The 25,596-nt window shown below is 42.9% G+C and overlaps 1 protein-coding gene across 1 annotated transcript in view; it reads right to left on the bottom strand.

Moving 5' to 3' along the window:
• LOC311039313 (E3 ubiquitin-protein ligase RNF152-like) overlaps positions 1–25,596 on the bottom strand; it is a 75,459-nt gene that overhangs the window by 12,118 nt on the left and 37,745 nt on the right. The window contains exon 2 of the mRNA XM_084049104.1: positions 21,014–21,105. The gene's annotated coding sequence lies outside the window, so the exon portion shown is untranslated. The remainder of the gene's footprint in view (positions 1–21,013; positions 21,106–25,596) is intronic.

The following is a 25,596-nucleotide window of genomic DNA, read 5'->3' as shown; positions in this document are numbered from 1 at the left end:
CTCAAATGTTTTACTTAAAGTATCACAGTAAAAGTATCAATACTGCAATGTAAAAATACTTTGTTACGAGTAAAAGTCCAGAATTCAAAATTGACTTGAGTAAAAGCACAAAAGTAATTGGTATCAAAATGTACTTAATAGTACCAGACGTAGAAAGTACTCATTATGCAGAAGGTCCCATTTCACAAGTTTTCAAATGTGAAAAATTGTATAAAAATCTTTTGAAAATAGCCGAAATGTATATAGGGCTGAAGTGGTTAATGTATGTTTAGTAATAATAACTTATGATAATAAAGTAACTACTAACTATAGTAACTAAAGTTGTCAAATAATTGTAGTGGAGTACAAGTACAATATTTGCCTCTGAGATGTAGTGGAGTAGAAGTAAAAGTAGTGAAAATTTGAAATACTCCAGTAAAGTAAAAAAAAATACCTCAAGTACAGTACTTGAGTAAATGCACTTAGTTACTTTCCACTCCACCTCTGATTCCTCCCCACACACATTTCTGTGTGTTGTATCATACTGGCTCACCCATGCCAGTGAGGAACCCCCACCGGGAGGACGTAGAGCCTTTTGTCCTGCTCCTCCCGCCCCAACACTCCCTGCTGACAAGATAGGAATACGTGCAGTGACAAAATATCACCCTACCTGCACCGGCAGCTTCCCTCTCGCCCCAAACACGGGCTAATAGGCTCTATGCACAGCAGCCATATTGGGAATGAATTGGGCCATTTCCTTACTTCCTTCACAGGTGTTACCAATGATACTAATTAACTTGGCTCTGTTCCATTTAGTGTGGCATTGTGGTTGTCTTATTTTCAAGGACCCCCATAACTCTGAGTGTACAAATGGAACCAAATGGACCCGTAAGGGTCCATTTGGTTCCATGTGTGTGTGTGTCTCAGAGTTACACACCCACCATAAGGGGCCATTTGGGAACCAAAATGGAGTGTTTCTAGTGAGCCAAAATGCACGATATCAGCACCCTGACCAGAATGGAACAGAGCCTTCATTAGTATCATTGGTAACACCTGTGAAGGAAGTAAGGAAGGGGCCCAATTCATTCCCAATATGGCTGCTGTGCATAGAGCCTATTGTGTTCGTATAGACACTCGAACAAAGCTGGATGCACCGCAGTGGATTCAAGGCCCCTAGACTCTGTGGCGGTGGGCAGCTACTTTACCACTGCGCCACCCATAGCGCCCAGGTCAGCTATTTTCCGCGCAGCTAAGAATGAATCAGCCCTTAACCCATTAAGACCTGGAACGCATCTGTGTCATTTTTTGATTTGAGCTAAAAAATATATATATATTTTACACTTAAAAATAGCAAATATACAAGCTCATAGAGTGCTGCGCTATGAGCTTGTAGATCTGCTTTTTTTTTATCGCGATTTTTTTTTGCAAATCTATATATATATATATTTTTTTAAAGCTAACATTTTTTACTCAAATCTTTGCTTCTGGGGGATTCTACAAATGTCTTCTAAAATCTAACAGTAAAAAAAAATGCATGTTGCTATATCAGTGGCTCTCAAACTTTTTCATGTCAAGGACACCCAAAATGATATGTATTTGGCCGCGGACCCCCATCTCAAAATATGTTGTTCCAGGGACGCCCAGAAGCAAAGATTTTAGTATATATTCAAAGATTTGCACACATTTTCACGTTTTTTCTAAAATAGCCAAAGTATAAAAAACAGATGCGTTCCCGGTTTTAATGGGTTAAAAATTCACCCGGCCCCTCCTCCACCCCCTGGGACACCACAGGAGCAGATGGAGAGAGAGAGAGGGGGGGGGGGATTGAGAGAGAGAAAGTCCATTATGTGTTCCTCCACTCCCCAGGTGGCACGTGCGTGCGCAAGGTTGCGTCTCATTCAGCAAAGCCAATATTTGAGCTTCGCTACTCTTAACCCCTTCAATCCGGGGAACACATCTGTGTCATTTTAGATGTTTTAGCTTAGCTGTAACCATTATTTTATGCTTTGGCTATTCAAAAATAGCAGATATACAAGCTCATAGCGCGGCACCAAGTGCCGCGCTATGAGCTTGTATATCTGCTATTTTGGAAAAATAAAAATTATTTTGAACATGTTTAACTCAAATCTTTGCTTCTGGGGGATTCTACAAATGTATTCTAAATCCCAACAGTTTTTTGAAAAGAACTTATGTTGCTATAATATCAGTGGTTCTCAAACTTTTTTCATGTCAAGGAGCACCCAAAATGATATGTATTTGGCCGCGGACCCCACCCCATCTCAAAATATTTTGTTCCAGGGACCCCCTAGAAGCAAAGATTTGAGTTAAAATGTATACATATATTGAAAGATTTGCGCACATTTTCACGATTTTTCAAAAAAATAGCATGCTATTAAAAATGCTATTTTTGAATAGCCAAATAAATCTTAAAATGACAGAGATGCGTTTCCCGGATTGAATGGGTTAAAACAAAATCCCACCTGGGAAGAGGAGATACGTGAGGAGGGGGACTAGAGAGATAAGATGGGCAGTGCTGATGGAGTTGGCTGTGCGTGTTGCCTGCCATCAAACAGTCTATCAGACACTTCCCTTCTCCGTTGGTTTGCGTTATTGGCTTATGTTGCAGTTGTCATCCTATAGGATTGGTAGAATAGCGTCGGATACAGGTCCAGTTGGGCACCATGGTATGTATGGGGTGTGTGTGTAGGTAATGTATATATGTATGCTTTGGAGAATGGTTGGTTGATTTGAACATGCACGGTACGTCATTATCGGACCTACATTTACCCTTAAAGGTTTCATGACGTTCAGTTTTACCACACATTAAAAGTCTTTGTCATGGTCCTTCAAACGTGTATAAAAGGTTTTAACAAAAACTTCCACTCCATTGATCCATGGCAGGTGTTTTTCTCTCACATTTCTAAAGCCTTTTCAACTGCAATGAAAAAATAAATCTTTGCCTGCGGGTGTCGCTGTTGAGGGATTTTGCCTGTGAATCATCGCCTCTGCTCCACCCCCCCCCCCCCCCCCAAAGGAAAGGATAGGGGAGGGGAGGGGCTAGGAGGAGAGTGGGCGGGATTCATTGGCTGTGACATCACTGCCGAAGGGCCAAGCTCAGATTACTTTTCAGCCTAATTATTCAGAAAACCCCAGACCACAGAAAATCCACTGAATGTTCAAAGTTCAGATTTTTTGGGTGTAATGGAGGTCATAAAACCCCAAAAAAAACATTAAAAATAAAAAAAGTGAAAATGAATGTCATAGAACCTTTAAATGTCTTGTTCATCCCCAAAATGACTGGATAGCACAGGTTTTGCAGCAATTTGTAGTGATTGTAGACATATTGGGCCATGTAATTTAAAAACATTATCTGAATTTGGCCAAACATTTATAAAATAAATGTAAATGCTTTTTTTAGCGGCCGTGTTCACCGTCAACGCTCTGATTGGTCAGACCCGTCAACGCTCTGATTGGTCAGACCCGTCAACGGCTTGTCGATCTGCTATTTTCAGCGAAAGCTTTCCCCACAATAACAAAAAAAACAGAAAAGACACTAGTTTTGATCCCTGAGGGACTCCGGTTACCTTAAAGTGAAATACCCCTTTAACTGTTGCACCCATAAATAGTATTGTGAATAAAAAACATTGCGTGAATGTGTGTGTGTGTGTGTGTGTGTGTGTGTGTGTGTGTGTGTGTGTGTGTGTGTGTGTGTGTGTGTGTGTGTGTGTGTGTGTGTGTGTGTGTGTGTGTGTGTGTGTGTGTGTGTGTGTGCGCGCGCGCGCGCGCGTGCGTGCGTGCGTGCGTGCGTGCGTGCGTGCGTGCGTGCGTGCGTGCGTGCGTGCGTGCGTGTGTGAGAGCGTGCGTGCGTACGTGTGCACACGTACACATCCATGTCCAACCAACACCCCAGTCTAGTTCAGTGCCTGTGGTTCTTACACAAACATGCCGTCATGCAAAATACCCCTGCGGGTGCAAAGCCGGAGCTATCAGAGTCAAACGCTCTCATCAGTGGAACAACTTTGCTTTGTTGATGAAAAGAGGTGTCTGGAGACTGGGGAACTGTGCCGTTAAAAAAAAAAAAAGGCAGATGAAAGATTTTTATTTCATCAGCTGGAGGCCCCCAATCTCCCATCGGCAGTTTTCAAACAGATGAACTAGTAGCTCTGAGACGAAGGCGGGAGCTTGAAGCTTCGGCAGACGACTTCAAACGGGTTGACGAATTTAGAGAGGAAGAGTTTGGTGACAGGGCTACAGACATGGGTGAACTGCCATGTGATAAAACACTTCAAAGAGCAGAGCCCCCTGAATAGAAAACAGTTACTACCAATACAAAAAAGAAACCACACCAGTCTTCCAAAAAAAAGAAATCTTCACCAACTATATTTAATATAGTTTGTGAAGAAATATTACAGCATACAAGCATCTCAAATACAAATTTAAATAAAAACACCAAACGCAACTGGATTATTGTTCAGAGTAACATTTCTCCAACCACAGAACCACCTGTGTTCTCATGCAGACATTTCGTTTTTTAAACAGACATTTCGTTTTTTTTGCCAACTGCAACACCACACATGTTTCTTATAGACTGGAGTGGCCCTGCAGTTGTTTTATATGTTCAGTATGATGAACAAAAAGAAGACAAAAAAGACATGATCATCAAAATGCCGGTCATACAAATAATGAATGTTGATAACGCTGAGGGATGACATTATGGGGACCACCAAGGTAAATTTGTTTTGTTTTTTTGACTGAGGGCAGCACGTGTTTTGAATCGTTTTCAATGAGAGTCTATCCTGCACTGCGTGTTCACATCTGCCGTTTTTATCTGGTCACAGAGAGTTGGAATTTATTTTAAACTTTGAGCGTTTTAGAGGAGTGACTTGCGTTTTCAGCTGAGGAAAAAATGCCTTGGTGGACACAGCCCCTAAAAGCATTTACACGCCAGGGGTGTGATTAATAAACAAAACAAAATATTATTTTGCATAAAACTATTCATATATTTGATGCCTCATTCATACAGGTTGATGCCTTTACTCGCAGTGAAAAACCGACCTCGTTCTGATTAAAGATCGCAGAGTAAAGGTTAAGGACCTTAATACGCTGAAAGTCATGATGATGGTGAAAAGTACAGTAGAGGCGACCTCCTAAAACATGACGGTCAACATCCTGAGCCCTACTGTATATACAGTACTTCATCATACAACAATAACGAAAATAGCCAATCTAAATGCTGTATTTAACTATAATTTCTGGTACAAGAAAACCTGGGAATCCTGCTGCTACACCCGTCTATACAGGACAGATCGACACAGCAGGGTGCAACCCCCCCACCCCCTCTCTAGTCTGAGATTATTAACACATCAGTGGGCAACACAGCAGGAGTTGGTATGCATGTGTGCATGTGCGTGTGTGTGCGTGTGCGTGCGTGTGTGCGTGTGCGTGTGCGTGTGTGTGTGTGTGTTGAAGCACAGTGGTGAAACCCTCTCTACTTCACTCCATGTGGTTCAGACTGCCTGCTCTTTAATGGACATTCGTCACGTCTTCATCACACCTCATCCTCCTTCTTCCCTCTTAGGGGAAGAAGGAGAATAGTGTAAAGTATTTGCGAAATTATTCAAAAGCATTAAAACGTTCACCATTGCGCCACTCGGGTGGCGCTGTGGTAAAGTCCCTGCCCAGTGCCCACCACCACAGAGTTTGTGGGTTCGAATCCACCGTGGTGCAACCGGCCTTGTCGGGCGTCTGTACGAACACAATTGGCCCGTGTTCAGGGGGACATAAGCCGGGAGGGGAGGGCGATATAGGCTCTATGCACAGCAGCCATATTGGAAGGAAATTGGGCCTCTTCCTTACTTCCTTCACAGGTGTTACCAATGATACTAATGAAGGCTCTGTTCCATTTCGCATAGCACAGTGGCTCTCACACTTTTAAATTCCAACGACCCGCATAACTCTTGTTGGACCCGTAAGGGTCCATTTGGTTCCATTTGTACACTCTCAGAGTTACACATCCGTAAGGGGCCATTTGGAAACCCCTCAAAGAACCCTGAGGGTCCCTGGAAACAAATTTGAGACCCACTGGTGTAACAGAGTGTTTCCAGTGAGCCAGCATGCACAATATCAGCACCCTGACTCTGTTTGACCAGAATGGAACAGAGCCTTCATTAGTATCACTGGCAACACCTGTGAATGTCATTGCACGTACTCCTACGGGCTGGGGTGGCACCTGTCAGCGGGGAGTGTTGGGCACTCCCTGCTCCCAGTGGGGAGGCTCCTCACTGGCAGCAGTGACAACACAGAAATGTGTGTGGGGAGGAAGCAATTGGCATAACAACTAAATTGGGGAGAAAAAGGGGGGAAAAAAGAAAAAGAAGCCATTGCAAAATGATCTGTCAACCGTGCCATTATCAGCCACTATCCCCTCTACCTCCAACACATGTCAGAGGCTTCACATGTAAACACTGGCTGCTTTAAAATGCACACTGGAGGCACAAACATTATTATTCTGGGGCTTTGGGTTGACGGAGGGTGAGCTGTTGCCAGGAGATAGGAAGCCGAGCAGTATCTGTCTTAGGACGCACACACACACACACACGCACGGGCACACACCATGCTTTTGACAAAGTTTAAAATGGCAGCATAGCAATTCATTTCTCACGGACAGAGAAGGTATATTGGGTGGGAGGTGTACTGGGTGCAATGTTTTATACAGTAACTCCACTGTATTTGTACATTTACATTGTAGACATTCAGCTGATGGGGTAAATACTGAAGAGCTATAAATAGCAGCCAATTTGTAAGACCTCCAAGTAGGGCTGGGCAATTAACCGGAAATATTTAAACCAATATTTAGAACCAATAACCGACAAATAATTAAGAAGCATGGGTTGTTTTACGGCATTATTCTAACAGCACCAATCGTCCATACAGTGCAGTATATGACCTTCAGGACACTCTGGTCAATAGCGCAAGGAGGACAGACAACCAAGCCTTTCAATCAAGTCCCGTCCACTGCATCCCCAATCAGTCTGGGCAGCTACAGTACTTGTGTTCATGATTTGAGGCATTTTGTTCAAAAGGGACCAATCCTGCAAACTTTGGAAGCCAATCTTAGCCAATCAGGATGGAATATGAAAAATCTGAAAGACCAGTTTCGTTTAATGACTATAGAGATACTGTGTACCGATTTGGGTGATGTTTGCACAAAATCTGTAGGAGTACTGTCAAAAAAACGCCTCCTGGTGGCGCTATAACAGGCCCATGTGAAAAATTTGGGACAGAGGTTCTGCTAGAGGTTCTACACAGGTAGTGTGTGCCCAGTTTCGCTGCAATCAAGCCAACGGTGCCGGAGATTGGGTGTTCACAGACAGAAGGACACGGACGGACGGACGGACGGGACAGACCGCCGGACCGCCGGACCGACAGGGTGCAAAACAAAGTCTCGGCTATGCCTTTCGGCCTGGCGCATACAAATACAAATAGACAATCGATATATTTGCCATTTTGTCAGAAATCTAAAACTCTACACTTTATTGATTGGACAACAAGTTACATTTCAAACCCCACATTGATTATTTGGCAAAGAAGCTAAAATTCACGTTGAGCTTCTTTTATAGAATTAAGTCATGTCTTTCCCCTGCCCTCTAAAAAAGCTGGTCACAGGCCTCTTTCTGTCGCAGCTCGACTATGGCCAGTGGCGGCCTTTCCTATGTTTCAATTTCAAAATTATTATTTTTCTTTTTTAATTATATTTTTTGACTCGCATCCCAGTCCGGGGCCCGCCTCTGGCTGGCCGATGTCCAAGAATTTCATGCAAGAAGATGATGTAGATCTGATTGAATCAGGGCTCAGCTCAAGTGAATCATGTGAGTGAGTTGTTTTAACTGTCTGTCCATGGTGGAAGTGCAGATAGCCTAATTAATTTAGTTCGAAAATGCATCATTATGGATTGTGGAAGCAAACCAACTTCAGTCCACAATTATTTTATTTATTTTTTGCGGGGGGTGCATATGGGGCCCCCATATGAGCTCTTGAAACGGGCCCCCAGATCATTAAGGCCGCCCCTGACTATGGCGATACGGTCCATCCCTTTGCCTGTTCCTCAACACTGAGCAAACTTGATCCCCTCTTTCATGCTGCACTGAGGTTTATTACCAATTCACGTACTCCTTAGTGGGTTCGTCTTCCTTAACATCTCGCAGGTTGCTACAAGACTGGTATGCTCTCATCTACAAAGCTAATCTCGGTAATCTCCCATCTTACATTTGTTCTAAATTTGAACTAGTCCAAAACTCTCTCAATCTCAGATCAAATGCTTGTCGTACCCCCAACACAATCTGGCTGAGGCTGGAGAAAAAAAAAGCCTTGCGTATTTTAGGCCCTGGTCGTGGAATGACCTGCAGACCAGACTCAAATTGGCTTTTGTGATAACCTCTAGTGAGTTTTAAAAGGATTGCCATGGGCACACTTCCCAGAGAGTGCTCCTGCTTTGATGTTTGATGTGTAGCAAATGTTGTTGCTCTTGAGTTTTATATTGGTCACTCTTTAGATTGTATTGTGCTGTTTTTCCTTGAGCTTCCTAGGTAGTGGGTATTGTTTTTACGGATGTTATATGTCTGTCATTGTTATTGTCCTGTATTTGTGGTTACTGGCAGAGCTGTGTAACATTTATTTGCCTCTTCTCTTGGCCAGTTCACACTCGTAAAAGAGACTTCAGTCTCAATGTGTTTTTTTTTACTGGTTAAATAAAGGTTAAATAAAGAAATGTAAATAAATTTGACCGGAGTCCCAGAGGGGTCTATACTACGAGGCCCCCTACTTTTCTCCCTCTACACCAAATCTCTTCGCCGAAAATAGTCAATTTACAACGCGGCGTCACAGAGACGCGCTGTGAGCTTATAGATCTTTTATTTTCTGGTGAATGTTCGCCCCGGAATAGGGGTCCAAATGGTTCAACTCTGACTTGTGATTGGAGGCAGGACTAGGCGATACGACTTCAAATCAACATCACGATTATTTCAAACTTTTGCCTTGATTACGATTTAATGAACAAACAATTATTTAAAAAATAAATAGGGAAAATAGCAGATCTATATACAAGCTCAAAACTGAGCTTGAAGGTCTGCTAATTTGACAGGATTAAGTGATTTTGTCAATTATAAAACATTTATTAGATTTTTTTGCGTGTCTACCGTGTCAGTGATGCCTTTGTAAGTTTTTCATTGATGTGTCTGATGATGTTGAATGTGTGATGCAATTTAAAATTTTAGTTTGTCTGTTTTTGTTTGTTATGTTTGTATGTAGGTATGTCCATATAATGTGATTACAGAATGTATAAAAAAGGAAATAAAAGTCAAGTGCAAAAAAAAAAAAAAAAACATGAACACAGCGGGCGATTTCCGTGAAATCTTGCACGCACTTTCCCAGTAGGCAGAGGAAAAAATGGCATTTGCAAATGTTCAAATCAGCCTCATGGTGGCGCTATAACAGGCCGATTCGTGTTTTTACCTATAACTGCACCGATCTGTGTAAAACTTTGTATGTGCACTCCCTAGAGGCCAAGGACAAACCTTTGCCCTGCATTTTTCCAACTGCCTTTTATAGCTCCACCAGGAGGCCGACTTATGTAAAACACATTACTCCTTCAGATTCTATCCAAATTTCACGCAAATCGGTACACATGATATCTTTAGTTATGTGATCAAGACGGATTTGTTTGAATTTTCATATTCCATCCTGATTAGCTAACATTCACATCTAAAGTTTGCACGAGAGGCCCATTTTGAACAAAATGCTGCAAATCATGAACGCAAATCATGGAGTACCTCAAAATTATACTCGAGTACAGTACTTAAATATACTGAGTTAATTTCCACCACTGCCACAGATCAAACTCAACAGAAGAACAGCATTGCCCAGATTACAAAGAGGCAACAGCGAGCCAAGAGCAGCTTCAAAGACACCCATCAATGAGGGATCAATGAAATGGCTCCATGGATTGGGGAGGTAATTATCAATCAATACCGCCTCTTAAGCAGAGAGTGGATTATGGTCGACCCGTTTCTGGATGTAAGAAAATCATGTAAAATACACTCCCAAAGCCCGTCACTGTTTGCTTGAAGATAAACACTAAGTGTTTTTTTACTGTCTTTTGAAAACGTTGTGGGGATATTTTTTTGTGCATTAAATCCATCCTACAAGAAACTTGAAAAAGTTTCCCAATAACAAAAAGCCCTAATCCTTGGAGAATAAACCAATTAAAAACCTCCAATCACTGCCTTTAACCCTTTGAGGCCGGGAAGGGTGCGCATGTGTGTCATTTTAAGATTTCTTTGGCTATTCAAAAATAGCATTTTTTTTGAAAAATCGTGAAAATGTGTGCAAATCTTTTATATACATTTTTAAGCTTGTATATCTGCTATTTTTATATAGCCCAAGAAATCTTAAAATGACGCAGATGCGTTCCCGGTCTCAAAGATTTAAACAACAGATACTAGAAGACATTATGGAACAGATGTGTGTTGGTCCCGGGAAGGACAGAAAAGACATTCAGGATTATATAAAAAATTTGCAGTCAACTGAGATCCACAACAATGTACAAATGATGAATGAAAGATATACGTCCTAGGATGCTCTGGGATGTTTGTCAACTGGATCTGAGATGGCTCTGTACTTTTCCCTCTACACCAAAGCTCTTCAAACGGTTAACCCATTCAATCCGGGGAACGCAAACATGTAATTTTTAGATTTCTTTGGCTATTCAAAAATAGCAGATATACAAGCTCATAGTACGGCACTCTTGGTGCCGCGCTACGAGCTTGTAGATCTGTTATTTTTTGAACAATCGACAAAATGTGTGTAAATCTTTACAAATGTCTTCTAAATCCTAGCAGTTTTCTGAAAAATTGTATGTTGCTGTAATATCAGGTTCTCACACTTTTTCTATGTCAAGGACCCCCAAAATTATTTGGCCGCCAAAATATGTTGTTCCAGGGACCCCCCCCCAGAAGAAAAGATTTGAGTTAAAAATGTTGTTTAAAAACAATATATGTCTTCAAAGATTTGCACAAATGTTCAAGATCTTTCAAAAAGTAGCAGATCTACAAGGTTGTTTATCTGCAATTTTTTAGTATAAATATGCATGAAGTGGTTACACAGACCCGTTCCCGGTTTGAATGGGTTAAATAAAAAAATATGCTCCCTCGTGCATGAGCTGCAAAAAAGAACCGGTCTTCCAATGGATCCGATTTGTAGTTATTTTTAGACACACACTCTTGTTAATTCTTTGCATTGGTTAAATATTTACAAAAACACCCAGACACTTAACCCCTTTCACCTTAAAATACCCGATCTACAAGCTCACATTCACAGCACGTTGCGATGCGGCGCGTTGTGAGCTTGCACATCGGCTATTTTCGCTACTTTTCTGCCACACTATTGTATGACAAAGTAGGGCGATAATTTATGAAAAACAAAAACATATGGTGGAATATGGAGATACACGCTTTCTTCCTGACAGCGACGATATGCAGCCCATCTGTCTCTAATAGGTCTCGTGTGTCATGTCTGGGGTTTTTTAGGTCCACAGTATGTGTGTAAAAAAACAGAGCTCTTTTATACACATACAGTACTGTAGGCGAAACAGGCGGAACAGAATTCCCCTATGGGGATTAATGAAGGTTCAATTATTATTAATTATGATGGAAACTCCCCAGAGGGTTCTGCATGCAGTAAAACAAAAGGAAGAAAGCCGAACGCAAAAAACGTAATGGTTAGTGAAACGAGATGAGTGCATTCAGCCAACTTCAAAGTCACTAGTTTTTTTTTGGTATGAGTTTTGTAGGTCATTCGAAACCAGGGGTCGGCAAAGTAAGTTTGGCTTCGGGCCTTTTCTAAGCCATTAGAAGTCAGGCCAGAACAGAACCAATGGCTAATTTAAGAATTGGAACACGCGAAGGACAGACCACCTTACACACATTACCACTATACTGTAAAAGTTAATAAATAAAGATGTGTGTCGTACGTGCTTACTGATAAAACTGCATGCAAGGCCATTGGAGGACATTTTGGTTTATCAGAAAGAAAAATGAATAAATAATAAAATGTTCAACTCAGCCTCCTTTTTTAGCTCTTACATTATTAAAACATAAGTATTGATTCTACTATGAGGGGTTCAGCATCTAACTATTGCTTCTACTATGAGGGGTTCAGCACCAAAATGCTCCCCGCTCCCTGATTCATGATTGTCTGTGCCTGTCATTCACTGTCAATCTTTGTTTTTTGCTTTGTTTTTTAAACCTTGAAAATGCTGTTTTCATAGTGATACGAATAAATAAAATGTGAAAGTATACTACATTGGTTCCATTGATCCAAGCCAGAACACAACCGATAGACTGATCATTAAACTAAACATGCTCTGAAAATGCAAGCGGCCCACCCATCCGACCACTTAAACACGGCAGCCAAATAAACGGCATGTCGTGTTACGTGGTTCGGACGGGTGGGAGGGACTGTCAGACATCGTAAATTATTGACGAAAGTACTTGACGATTTGACACACGTGTCAAAGGAGGTGAATATTTCACAGAGATGGATGTCGGGCGCCGCGTTGGTCACGTCTGGCCGCTGAGAACACAAAACCAAAACGGATCGATGGGCTGATTGACAGGGCTTCCCGCCCCGCGGTCCCAGGCCCCCCCCCCCCCCGGCCAGGCGGCCCCGCAGACAGCTGCTCTCTGACAACACGGAGATAAACCTGTCCAGATAGATGCACACAGCTGCCGCTCCACTACAGCGGGGCTGGATTAGCATTACAGAGGGTTTCAGTGTGAAGAGCTGTGTTTCGCTAGGCCTCGTGCACACAGGTGACTGGACCGCTCCGCGTGTCTACCGCAGTGCTTTCTCAAACGTGTTTCATTTCAAGGACCCTGCGGTTTGGTAAACATTAGGGCCAGTGGTTTTCAACCTTTTTCATATCACGGTCCATTATTCATTAGGCATTTCAGACACAGACCACCGTTTTGATGAGATTTAGACTCTCACCCAAGACTTCGAATATTTTGTTATCGTTGGATACGATTTTGTCCACAATTCCATGCTGTAGGAGAGATAACGGCAAATTCTGTAGACTTCTTGTAAATTAAGTAATGCAGATGTTAAACAATAATTTAAAGACGGGGTGCCGTGATTTTCAGTGATCCCCCCCCCCCCCAAAACATAATCATCAGGTATTATGGTTATACTAGGAGGAAGATTTTTTTCAAAAAAGTGTACAGAAATTGTTCAAATTATGTTTTTATGTGGACACGCCTCCAGTTCATTAAGTATACCTGGTTCTCACCTTAGCACCTCCTCCACCACCTTAGCACCACCCACCTGTCCTAGTCCCTCCTCCTCCTCATGCCCACACCTGTTGTGTTATGATAATGAGGGGGAGGGTATGTTTTTACTATGTCACTAAAGCGCTGTTTTTCTATTGGCACGTTTGACCCTCAAGGTTTCAGCCTCCAGGTAGAAACTCAAAATAGTCAGAGAAGACATAAAACACCATAAAAACACCACCAGGGGGCTTAATGAAGTTCTATCAACCTCATAGACACATGAAAAACAGAAAAAGTGCAAAACCATGGCACCACCTCTTTAACTCTTGAGAGCGTAAAATGAAATGTTACGCTCTCAAGAGTTAAACATCTAATAAGGGTCCATTTGGTTACCAACTCTAGCTCCATCATTTGGCTGGGGACCACCTGGAACCCCCTCAAGGACCACTGGTTGAGAACCACTGCATTAGGCCACGGACCCCTCATAACTCTGAGAAGTACACAAGTGGAACCAAATAAGACCTTTCCTCCGCAAGGGTCCTATACTCCTACGGGCTGGCATGGCACCTGTCAGCAGGGAGTGTTGGGCGGGAGGATAAAGGATAAAGCCTCTCTGCGTGCTCCCGGCGGGGGTTCCGCAGGTGTGTCAGTCAGGATACAACAGCTGTGACAAAACACAGAAATGTGCGTGGGGAGGAATTAGTTGGCATGACGACCAACATGGGGAGAAAAAGGGTAAAAGCGCCTCAAAAAATGTTAAAAATAAAACAACGTCCAGGAGAGACCGTGGGCAATTAACCCATTAACTCACTGAGTGCCATTAACGTGTTTCACGTGTTTTTACCGCTATGGCGCTGGGTGCCATTAACGTGTTTCACGTGTTTTTACCGCTATGGCGCTGGGTGCCATTAACGTGTTTGACATGTTTTTGAAAAAATAGTAAAAAAAAAAAAAAAGAAAAAAAATGTTTTTGAAAAACATGTTCAGAACCCAATATACCATCATCTGAAGATGTGCAGCTCCATCCACTCCTTGTTTAACTTAGAACTGAAAAAGGCTGTATCTCGCGTTGAAGCACTTTTTGTTTTCTGTGAAAAAAACTCTTCAGAATCAATTCTGAAATAATTCTGGCAATCCTGGCACTCAGTGAGTTAAGACCTGGAACTGTGTCTAACTGTGTCTAACCCTGTAATTTTGGGGGTCCTTGGCATGAAAAAGATTGAGCACCACTGATATATAGAAACATACATTTTCAGAAATCTGTTGAGATTTAGGAGACATGTAGAATCGGCTTCAGGTCTCAATGGGTTAATTCCTACTTTAAAAAAAGCATTAATTTTTTCTCTTTCAATCATCCTCCCACATTTTTTTTTGAAATAAATGAATGAATAAATAAAACCACCCTCGGTGCCTGGATGCTGCCAAATCAACAGTCTTTGATACGGCTAACATGCCTGCTCTCTGTGCTGGCACCCACCAGCGATCTGTTGCTCGGTACAGCTGGGCTCTTTGTGAAGCTTCCAACAAACAGTGTTATATGACAACACGACAGCAAACATCAAAGACGCACACAGAGGGAATGAATCAGTTATTTAGTTCACTTCTTTTACACAGTAGTTAGTTCAGTTATTTTATAGTTAGGTTCTGTTCTTTTATAAAGTAGTCATTTCAGCTATTTTAATAAATAGTTAGTTTAGTTGCTATATAAGGTAGCTCTATTATAGTTATTTTACAGTTAAGTTCAGTGATGTTATAGTTATTTCCAGGTTTCAATTTGCTTGGGGGGAACTCCATACCTCTGCTATTCATACACCACCTCTATAGGCGGTTGACTAAAACCACTGATATGACTGATATGCCCATATAATGTATAGGCATATATAGTCATCCGGCTGTCTAGAACTGCCGTTCCTACCGATGTGCCCATGTATAAGTATATGGGCATATATATTGATGACATCAGGGATCTCCATATATGGGCACAAAAGAGACAACAAGGATAGACAGACGTGTACAACAGGTACAACAAAAGAGACATCAACATGAAACTCCTACGCCGTATCATGAGTTCTATATGCAGCAGACCTTAAAGCCACGACGTTGACCTTTGATAGAATCTTCAAGTTGTATTAGCTACCTGGCAATAATATACTAGTCCAAATAATATTGCTTCGTGATCAAGGAGGTAGTGATTCCATTCACTTTCATTGTATGGAGAAACAGTGTGTTTTGCTTGTGTCTGCATTAGCTGTTGTTTGTCAGTGTCAATGTCTCAGTGGTGAGCATTCTGGGGGCAAATGAGGCCAGCCTTTACACACACACACACGCACACGCACACCAATAGAACTACATCAATCTATGTTCTACATAGTGTCGAGAGTGGGTTGCAGGAGACAGAGAGAAATAGCGAGAGAGCGAGAGAGAGAGAGAGCGAGAGAGCGAGAGAGAGAGAGAGAGAGAGAGAGAGAGAGAGAGAGAGAGAGAGAGAGAGAGAGAGGGGAGAAGAGCGAGGAGGTGGGGGGGGGTAAAAGAGCAGTTGAGATTGAGAGCAAGACTGGGATAAACAGAGGATGTTGAAGTTAGAGAAATGGGGAGAAGAGACAGATAGAGAGACAACAGAGAAAGAGACAAAGAGAAAAATAGAGACACAGAGAAAAAGAGACATGTAAAGCTAGAGAGAGAGGGGGGGGCAGTGAGAAAATGAGAGCCATCTAGCCATGATTTCCTTTGTTCATCTTTGACAACCAGACACCCAATTTAACATTTTCAAGATTCTTCGAAAATGGCCGATCTACAAGCTCACATTGCATCCTTGGCGCAAAATTCAATGCTACTAAACATCCCTGCAACAGTGCACACATACCACTTACTATATGGCCTTGTGGAAACCTTGACCACAATTAGATGTCCTCTACCTGTCAGAAAGGACAACTACCTCCTCCATCCTACACTTGGCATAAGTTGTTTGACACAGAGAGAGAGAGAGAGAGAGAGAGAGAGAGAGAGAGAGAGAGAGAGAGAGAGAGAGAGAGAGAGAGAGAGAGAGAGAGAGAGAAAAGAGGAGATGGACAGACAAAATAGAGAGAAATGGAGAATCATCTCTGTATTCAACATGAAGTGAACCGGTGACCTGACACACTCATTATGTCTCTCTCTCACTCCACTTCCCTATTATGTTTAGATCTCTCTAAAAATGATAATTAGTTGCAACCATAGTGTAATTCAACAGAGAGTAGTCTGATGAGTCTATCTGCAACTGCAATGAGAGAGAGAGAGAGAACAGGAAAAAGATAAGTGGTTAAACAAAGACAGGAGTAGGGAGAGAGAAGGGGGGATAAAATGGGAGAGAAAGAGAGGAGGATAGAAAGGGAGACAGCACAGAGAAAGACACATGAGTGAACATGGGGAGGGGATGGACAGACAAACAGACACAATAAGGAAGAGAGACAGCCAAAGGGAGAGAAAGGTCTGTGATGATTCCCTCTGTATTCACCATGGCCTGTGACCTCACACACTCATTATGTCTCCCTCTCTCATACTCCACGTCCCTTCTACAGTAACTATCATCTCAACCTCTCCAAGCCCACACACACTTCATGTCTGCTGATACAAAGCACCGGAAGAGAGAGAGAGAGACAGAGAGAGAGAGAGCGAAAAAAGCAAATGTCAAACAGCCATTAAGGTACACGTATGACCTTCAGTACATAAGTCTCCCGAGGCCGTGTGCCGTGTGTGTTCAAATCAAACCTCCATCCTGTGTACACTACACGCTACCAACATGTGTTCATAACATAATTATCACACGTCCATCCTGTGTACACGCTACCAACATGTGTTCATATCAAACCTCCATCGTGTGTACACACTACTAACATGTTTTCATAGCAAACCTCCATCCTGAGAACACGCTACCAACATGTGTTCATATCAAACCTCCAAAATGTGTTGATATCATATCAAACTTCCTTTGTGTGTACACGCTACTGTGTTCATGTCGAACTTCCATCACGTGTACAGTGTATGGTACTAACATGTGTTCATGTCAAACCTCCATCATGTGTACAGTGTACATGCTACTAACATGTCGTGTTCATATCAAACCAACATGTGTACACTGTATACGCCTGTGTACGTCTCACTTAAAGGCTATATTGAGAGTAATGCAACATGATGACTTGTGTTTGTACTTGTTATCTAAAGGTCTGGTTAAATAAAGACGATGGATGAAGGAGGCTTGTGATTGAAGTACTTTGCGATTGGTAGGATAAGAATAGACATGCTCTTCTTGTCTGCCTTGATAGGGAAAAGACAGAGGGGATATAAGGAAGCCAGAAACTCTGTAAAGGAGCTTCTTCTTTGACCGCTAGCTTCTTCTGCCGCAGGATGATTCCAGCCGCTTTGGCGCCGCCTGCTCTTGCGCTTGCTAGATTAAACCTAGAATGTTGTAATTTACCCATTTACACTTGGAAAAAGGCACCAGCCTGTTTATCGGGAGCAGTTCCAGGGGTTCAGTCTGTTGCTCAAGGACACGTGCAAAGCCAAGCGGAGCCGGGATCAAACCAGGAACCTTCTAATTCTCAGCATCTGAGTGCACGTATCCAGCATCTGAGTGCACTTTGCCTCACGCAAACATACAAGCATGAGCGATCAAAGCAAGTGATAGATTTGTGCTGGTGTTTTCAGAATTTGACATTTAGAGGTGAAATGTAGAACGGTTGGAAGGTTCCCTGGGCTGAAAGTGTCCCTAAAACACTCCACAGAATATTTTATGAAATACTGGTGCTTCTTTGTGTTCATCTGTGATTTGTTGCCCAGGTTCGTTCCCCCCGGACATTTGAATATGGCCCAGCAAAAGCTCACCTAAGCCCAGTGGTCTGCTCGAATTTGTCCCAGAAAATGTGATATGTCATCGGCTCCGAGTCATTATCTGACCCAAATGTGACATGTCATTGGCTCTGGCTCATAATTGGACTCAAGATGTGCCATGCGCTCTGACTCATTAGTAAGGAAGCTTCCGATCACCTGGTACCTTTTGAGGAATATTATTTATAAGTTTATATACCAGTTTTGTCAAAACGGTTGCATGAATTGAGATGAACATGAAAGGTTGCATCATGTGACTACGGTAAATTTGTCTGGTACCATCAAGCTCATGCTCTGTCTGTGCACCAGATACTGTATACTCACAGCAATCAAGCACAACACAACAACGTTGGGTTTCAAGACTCTGAAAGTTGAAGCACAGAAATGAAACCAATCTCATGTGGCATGTAGCAAATACTCGACAAACAAAGGGGACCAATTATTCGTATTGTTACGAAGTCAACATCACACTCTCTCCTCCCAACCTTCATGGAGGGCGAACGAGGACACTCTGTGAAGGTACTGTCACGTAATGTTATTCCTATGATATTACTAATGCAGTACCGTCTCCCTGTTCCGCCTTCGCAGTCTGACACAAAGGCTTTCTGTACTCATGCATTCTTTACAGGATTTTAATCACAGTTATCTATTCAGACACTCTGGAACTCCCATCCATGAAAATTACACAATGTATGTGTCTGCTGGAGACGGACGATGACATCCATCTGGTTCACAGCTTTTTGTGATGTTGAGGTATAATCTAAATGCAGTTCTGTTAGAGACCAACTGAAATGAAGAATCTGTTTTTCCCCCCACATTTTTAGAAGCATATCTGAGGTCATAAGTAGAAAGTAGTTTTTGAGTATTCTTTCCATCAAAAGCCCCTAAAAGTCCAACTTAATTACTTCCTGTCGAACAAAAACAATGCGTGATTACATCAGCAGATGCTAACTAACTTCAATGTAAAAACACAAAGAAACGCCAGCACTCACAAGTCCTTCTGGTATTTGTATTTACATAAATAAGGCAGGGTGCCTGTGCGTTATATATATCATTAAAAGTCATGCACCCGGAAAACTGCATGTCTTGGACTAAGTTGTGCTTGTTTTGTTTCTACACTAAACAATTTCAACCAATAATAATGCCAAGCACCCGTCAATGCCTCTTCCACATGGAACTATGAATGATTCATTTGTTAGACACAAGAGGAGAGTGTTTAAAAGTAGTTAAAAGTATCAGTGGTGCTCCTGGATCAAACCGGATCAAACGCGAGAGAGGAACAGACGATCCGGGCACTGAAAGGTAAAATGGAGCAAACTGATTTTATCAAAATAAGGCGACTGAAGTATGGGGTCATGCCCGAAAGAATACGGTCGCGGATACAAGTGGCCAAAATGAGTTTTCTCAGACGGGTGGCTGGCATCTCCCTTAGGGTGAGAAATTCAGTCACCCGGGAGAGACTCGGAATAGAGCCGCTGCTCCTTGACTTGGAAAGGAGCCAGCTTGGGTGGTTCGGGCCTCTAGTACGGATGCCTCCCGAGCGTCACCTACTGTATAGGGAGATCCTCACTGCACGTCTCACTGGGAGGAGACCCCGTGGCAGACCAAGGACCAGATGGGGGGGATTACATCTCCACACTGGCCTGGGAACGCCTCGGGATACCCCAGGAGGTAGTGGCTGATGTTGCTCAGGAGGGTCTGGAGCTCTCTGCTGAAACCGTTGCCCCCGCGACCCAACTCCGGATAAGCGGTTGGAAGCGGTTGAAGATAGATGGATGGATGGATGGACTGCTAACATGTTTCGACCTCAAGAGGTCTTCATCAGGGCACCCCGATGAAGACCTTTTGAGGTCGAAACAAGTTGGCAATCGACTTGTTTTAATAAACGGTGTCAACATTTTGGGGCTTGCGCGGGGGAACACAGGATCGAATCCCGGGTAGGACATGAGAGTTACGGATCGCAGTTTAAAAATTTGCAGTCACTGCGTACGTGTCTTCATTTGTCACATGCAGGCCCCTGACGCAAGCTATAGCACTCTGACAGGTGTGAGAGAACAGAACAGACCAACACCTGCTGGGCGCTAATGAGAGAGCGGCGCCCAGCGGTCGGTGACATCATGCAGGGACAAGGAGGCGATGACAGGCTGAGTTCATCACTGACGATGGTATCCGGCGAACGCAGACAGATGAACACACACACACACACAGGAAGCCGAAGAGTCACTCGTCATACAGTCGAAGACAACAACAGCACACATGAAGCTGTATATCACACCCACACAAATGCCTCAAAAACACATAAGTAAGTAAGTTTGTTGGAGAGTTCGCACACACACACACACACACACACACACACACACACACACACACACACACACACACACACACACACACACACACACACACACACACACACACACACACACACACACACACACACACACACACACACACACACACACACACACACACACACACCTAATCACTGGAAGTCTTAAGTGCATTCTCTTCTAAAACAAGCAACTAAGAGTATACCTAGCGCTAAGGTAAAAATGCAATATAGCAGCTACTGTACCTACCTTTCTTAAACAGATGAGACAAATAGGAAAATCAAATCAGCAAGAGCTAAAACCAATGTGTATCAAATAAACAAGATCCAATGAAACAAGCACTTACACATTATCCAGGTTCTATCCGTCCGGTGACGAATATTGACTCAGACACAGTCAAATCTAGTGTGTGTGTGTGTGTGTGTGTGTGTGTGTGTGTGTGTGTGTGTGTGTGTGTGTGTGTGTGTGTGTGTGTGTGTGTGTGTGTGTGTGTGTGTGTGTGTGTGCGCGCGCGCTCACCTTTGGGTGCAGAGACAGGCAACGGTTATGTTTCAATCAGCGGAACAACTGACAGGCTGAGACTCACACCAGCACAGTCGGACACCCAAGGACTGTAGAAGAAAGAAAGACAGAGTACATCAACATTTATACCTGTAGAGAGAGGGGGAGAGAGAGAGAGCGAGAGAGAGAGAGTACATCAACATTATACCAGTAGAGACAGAGAACGAGAGAGAGAGAGAGAGTACATCAACATTATACCAGTAGAGACAGAGAACGAGAGAACGAGAGAAAGAGAGAGAGAGAGAGTGGGAGGGAGAGAGAGTACATCAACATTATACCAGTAGAGAGAGAGATTGACAGAACATCAACAGTTAGGCCAGGAGAGAGACAGAGACACACGCACGCAACAATTATGAACATAGTGGCCCTCATTTATCAACGTGGTGCAGCCCGAATAATGAGCGTACGGCGTAATCACCGCAATTTTCGGCATTTATCAATATATCCTGACGTGGGCTTTATCCTACGGTACGCTGAGATCTCACGTCTGGTCGAGACCAGTTGTTGACGTTGGCTGCACCCGTTTATTCCATTCTAGACCTGCGGAGCACCATTGTCTGACTGTCTGACAAGCATCTGGACACATAATCCACTCCTAAATGTGTATATCTACACTAATAAATAATGGCTGTGAAAATATATCATTTTATAAAGTAATTTTAAACAAACTGCTTTAACAGTCATTCAGATAAGATTGTAGATCTGTCTGTATTGAAAATAGCAGATCTACAAGCTCACAAGCCAGCATTGCGTCGCGACGCGTTGTGAGCTTGTAGATCTGCTATCTTCAAAAATATACGAGCTCTTTTGCGCCGGGAGTCCCGGCCACGTTTTCATGGACAGTGAGGTCTACAAACTTACAGTAGCTTGTCCTATGTTATGGAGTTATGTCATAGAGAGTTATGTAGGCTACACAACCTGGCTGGGTTAAGGATATAAACCCGACGCTCCAATATTAACGTGGCGGCACGGAATCACTGCATTCCGCCCGAGTCTCATGTACCGCTACGCTACGGACACGGACATGAAAGACAAAGTTGGGCGGGCGCGTGTGCGTGTGTGTGAGAGAGAGAGCGAGAGAGCAAGAGAGAGCGAGAGAGAGAGGCGTGTGCGTGTGCGTGTGCGGCGAGGCCAGCGGGGGGGGCGACTGTTTCTTATTGGCTTTTCATGTCTTTGGTCGTATTCTGGTTCGTCTTCATGTCGTAAAATCGGGGCGTTTTGAGAATATTTTAAGGGCGTGTTATTTAAATGACGCTCGTTTCAGCCGTGACATTTATCAATGCTGGGACCAAGTGTAAGCTCGGATCAGCTGTGTAGGATGCGTTGATAAATGTGACTTCGACGTTGGTGTACGGCCGAATATATGGAAAGATATACGCCGGTTTATACGCTGTGTTGATAAATGAGGGCCAGTGTCTATTTAAAAAGATCATAAATGTGAAAAATATGTTTTTGGCTAAAAGTCAGAGGTCACTTTGTGTGCAGATAAGATGTGGCATTCTGCCATTACATATACTGTATGGAACCAGGAAGATGTAGGGGCATAGCTGAGGAGGATAGAATATGTGAATAGGCCTACTGGAGAGAAATATTGTTTAAAACAAGTCTACACCCCTGATCTACCATAATAGATAGATTGTGAGAATGGTGCTTTAATTGAATTTCTTTTTGGTCATATTTTTACATTTTCAGAATATCTTTATAAAGCATGGGATAGGAGGAGACACACACACACACACACACACACACACACACACACACACACACACACACACACACACACACACACACACACACACACACACACACACACACACACACACACACACACACACACACACACACACACACACACACACACACACACACACACACAGAAATGACAAAAATACTTTTTTTTATTTTTTGAACCCACTAAGACCTGAGGCGTGTCTTAATTTTTTTTCTAAATCCTAACCATTTTTTGAAAAAAATCCCAATTCTTTTTTTAAAGATAGCCAAAGAAGCCAAAGAAATCTAAAGTGACACAGATGCGTTCCAGGTCTTAAAGGGTTCAAAGTATAAAGTTATTCAATATATCAGTCATTTCTTTGTATATTTAGGTTATTTGTCATATCTGACCTGTGCAACATCAAATCCTAAAAAGGCAAACAGAAATGTAAAATCTATTCATAATGTTCCAATGTTCGACGACAGAAACGCAATTAAACCGCTAATCGCAATTACAGGAGTGACAATTAAATGTCAAGTAAAATGTCATCATCGTGACATCCCTATCCATCCATCCATCTCCTGTCTCTTCATCTCACTGTTCTGATACATCTGTGCAACAGAAGGGCATCAAACGCAATCACTTCGGTCCAAAACGTTCCACATCAACACAGTGTGATGTGGAACCATCTGGAGGGCCATAGTAGAACTAATTCAACACAATGTGTGACAGGAGAAGCCTGTTTCAACATCACATGGTTCGTGTCTGCTCTATTCTGCTGTGTAGGAGGTCTATCTGTACCTTTGTGTGTTGGCAAAACGTGGGAGAATTCAACAAAACAGTGTGTTGTCACACATGTAGACAATACATGTAGATCCTAATCCTCATTTCAAGACAATTTTGAGTTCGCAACAATCTGTAGTCATGTATAGCAGTGGTTCTAAAAAAAATCATGTCAAGGACCCCCAAATTGACACTTATTAGCCCAAAGACCCCAATTAGAAAAGATATGCCAGGGACCCCCATAAGAGAAGATTTTTACGGCTCTATAGCAGTGATTTTCAACCATTTTAATTTCAAGGACATGCATTAGGCTAATGCATGTAATTTAATGGCATTTCTATGGAACCCCAATTCATGTTGTACTGTAAAATCAATGTTAATTTAAATTTGAGAGTGTACAAATGGAACCAAATGGACCCGTTAGGGTCCATTTGGTTCCATTTGTACACTCTCAGAGTTACAGACCCATATGGGTCATTTGGTCATTTGGTCCTAACCATCCATCATTGAGCTGGGGACCACCTGGAACTCCCTCAAGGACCCCTGGGGGTCCCCGGACCCCACTTTGAGAACCAAAGATGTATCGCACCTATATTATGTTATGTTACTGTATGTATATTTTTTAGAAAGAAAATATGTTAATTGAATAGTTAGCGTCAAAGTGAGTTAGTGTCGAAGTGTCCTTGAGCAAGACACTGAACCCCAAACCGCCCCCCGATGAGCAGGTTGGTGACTTGCATGGTTTGCTCCGCCATCGGTCTGTGAATGTGTTGTGTGAATGGGTGAATGTAATGCACATTGTCAAGTGCTTTGGATAAAAGGCGCTGTATAAATGCAATCCATTTACACATGTATTGCAACGACAAAAACATCTATTTAGTTTTATCCTGGTGCGTTTGGATCGCCTTCTCCTCCTGTGAAAGTGAGTCACTGAGTGAACTGTGATAATTATCCAACATGGTTTGATAATTATGTGGGACGGTGGTGCATGGGCGACTGCCATGAGAGACAAGACCACAAAGTGTGGAGCGGGAGAGAAGCTTCTGAGACATGTCTGAAATGCTTCTGCTTGAATCACAAGCATTGTCTAGAGCAGTGGTTCTCAACCAGTGTTCCGGGGACCACCAGTGGTCCTTGAGCGGGTTCCAGGTGGTCCCCAGGTAAATGATGGAGAGTTGGTAACCAAATGGTCCGTTATAATACTTTAACTCTTGAGGGTGTAAAATGAAACAGTTTCATTGTACGCTCTCAATAGGTACATTATTGTTAAACATCGGCACTTGCCTCCAAACTTGCCACATACTATTGATCAGTGCTCTAGCTAATACAGGCTTCTTTCCCCACCTTCAATGTACTTACATATTGTACAGTTAATATAAAACTAAATTATTTTTATTCAGGCACATTTTTAGCCACCTTTTTTTTTGGCCGTTAGGACCCCACCCTACTGCGCATGTGTGACATAGGCGCACAGCATGTGTGACATACTGTAGGCGCACACTGTTACAAAGGTTTCCGATGCTTAGCGGAAAACCACCTAATTTGGAGCACAATGCCAGCGTGAAATTGCCTTAAGGGAGGATGGGCAGGCGGACAAACCATATCGTCAAATCAGTCAGCCATATACGGGACAAGGACTGACAGATAGAGATCTCCATATATGGCTATATCAGTTGGATCACTGGTGCAACGTAGCTGTGAGGCCGCAAAGCGGCCCGATCTCTAGATGTGATGGCCGCGAAGCGGCTCGAACCTCTAGTCTCTCCTATAGGCTCTATTCACAGCAGCCATATTATGACATTCACAGGTGTTACCAATGATACTAATGAAGGCTCTGTTCCATTTAGTCTAGCACAGTGGTTTCCACGACCCCCATAACTCCTGTAAGGGGCCATTTGGAAGCCCATGAGGGTCCCTGGACCCCAACTGTAGACCCACTGGTGTTTCCAGTGGGCAAACATGCACAATATTAGCACCCTGACTCTGTTTGACCAGAATGGAACAGAGCCTTCATTAGTATCATTGGTAACACCTGTGAACGTCTTCA

Source organism: Gymnoscopelus microlampas (genome assembly GCF_963454915.1).
Source record: "Gymnoscopelus microlampas genome assembly, chromosome: 22".
Classification (NCBI taxonomy): domain Eukaryota; kingdom Metazoa; phylum Chordata; class Actinopteri; order Myctophiformes; family Myctophidae; genus Gymnoscopelus; species Gymnoscopelus microlampas.
This window is presented reverse-complemented; position numbering and strand designations above follow the sequence as displayed.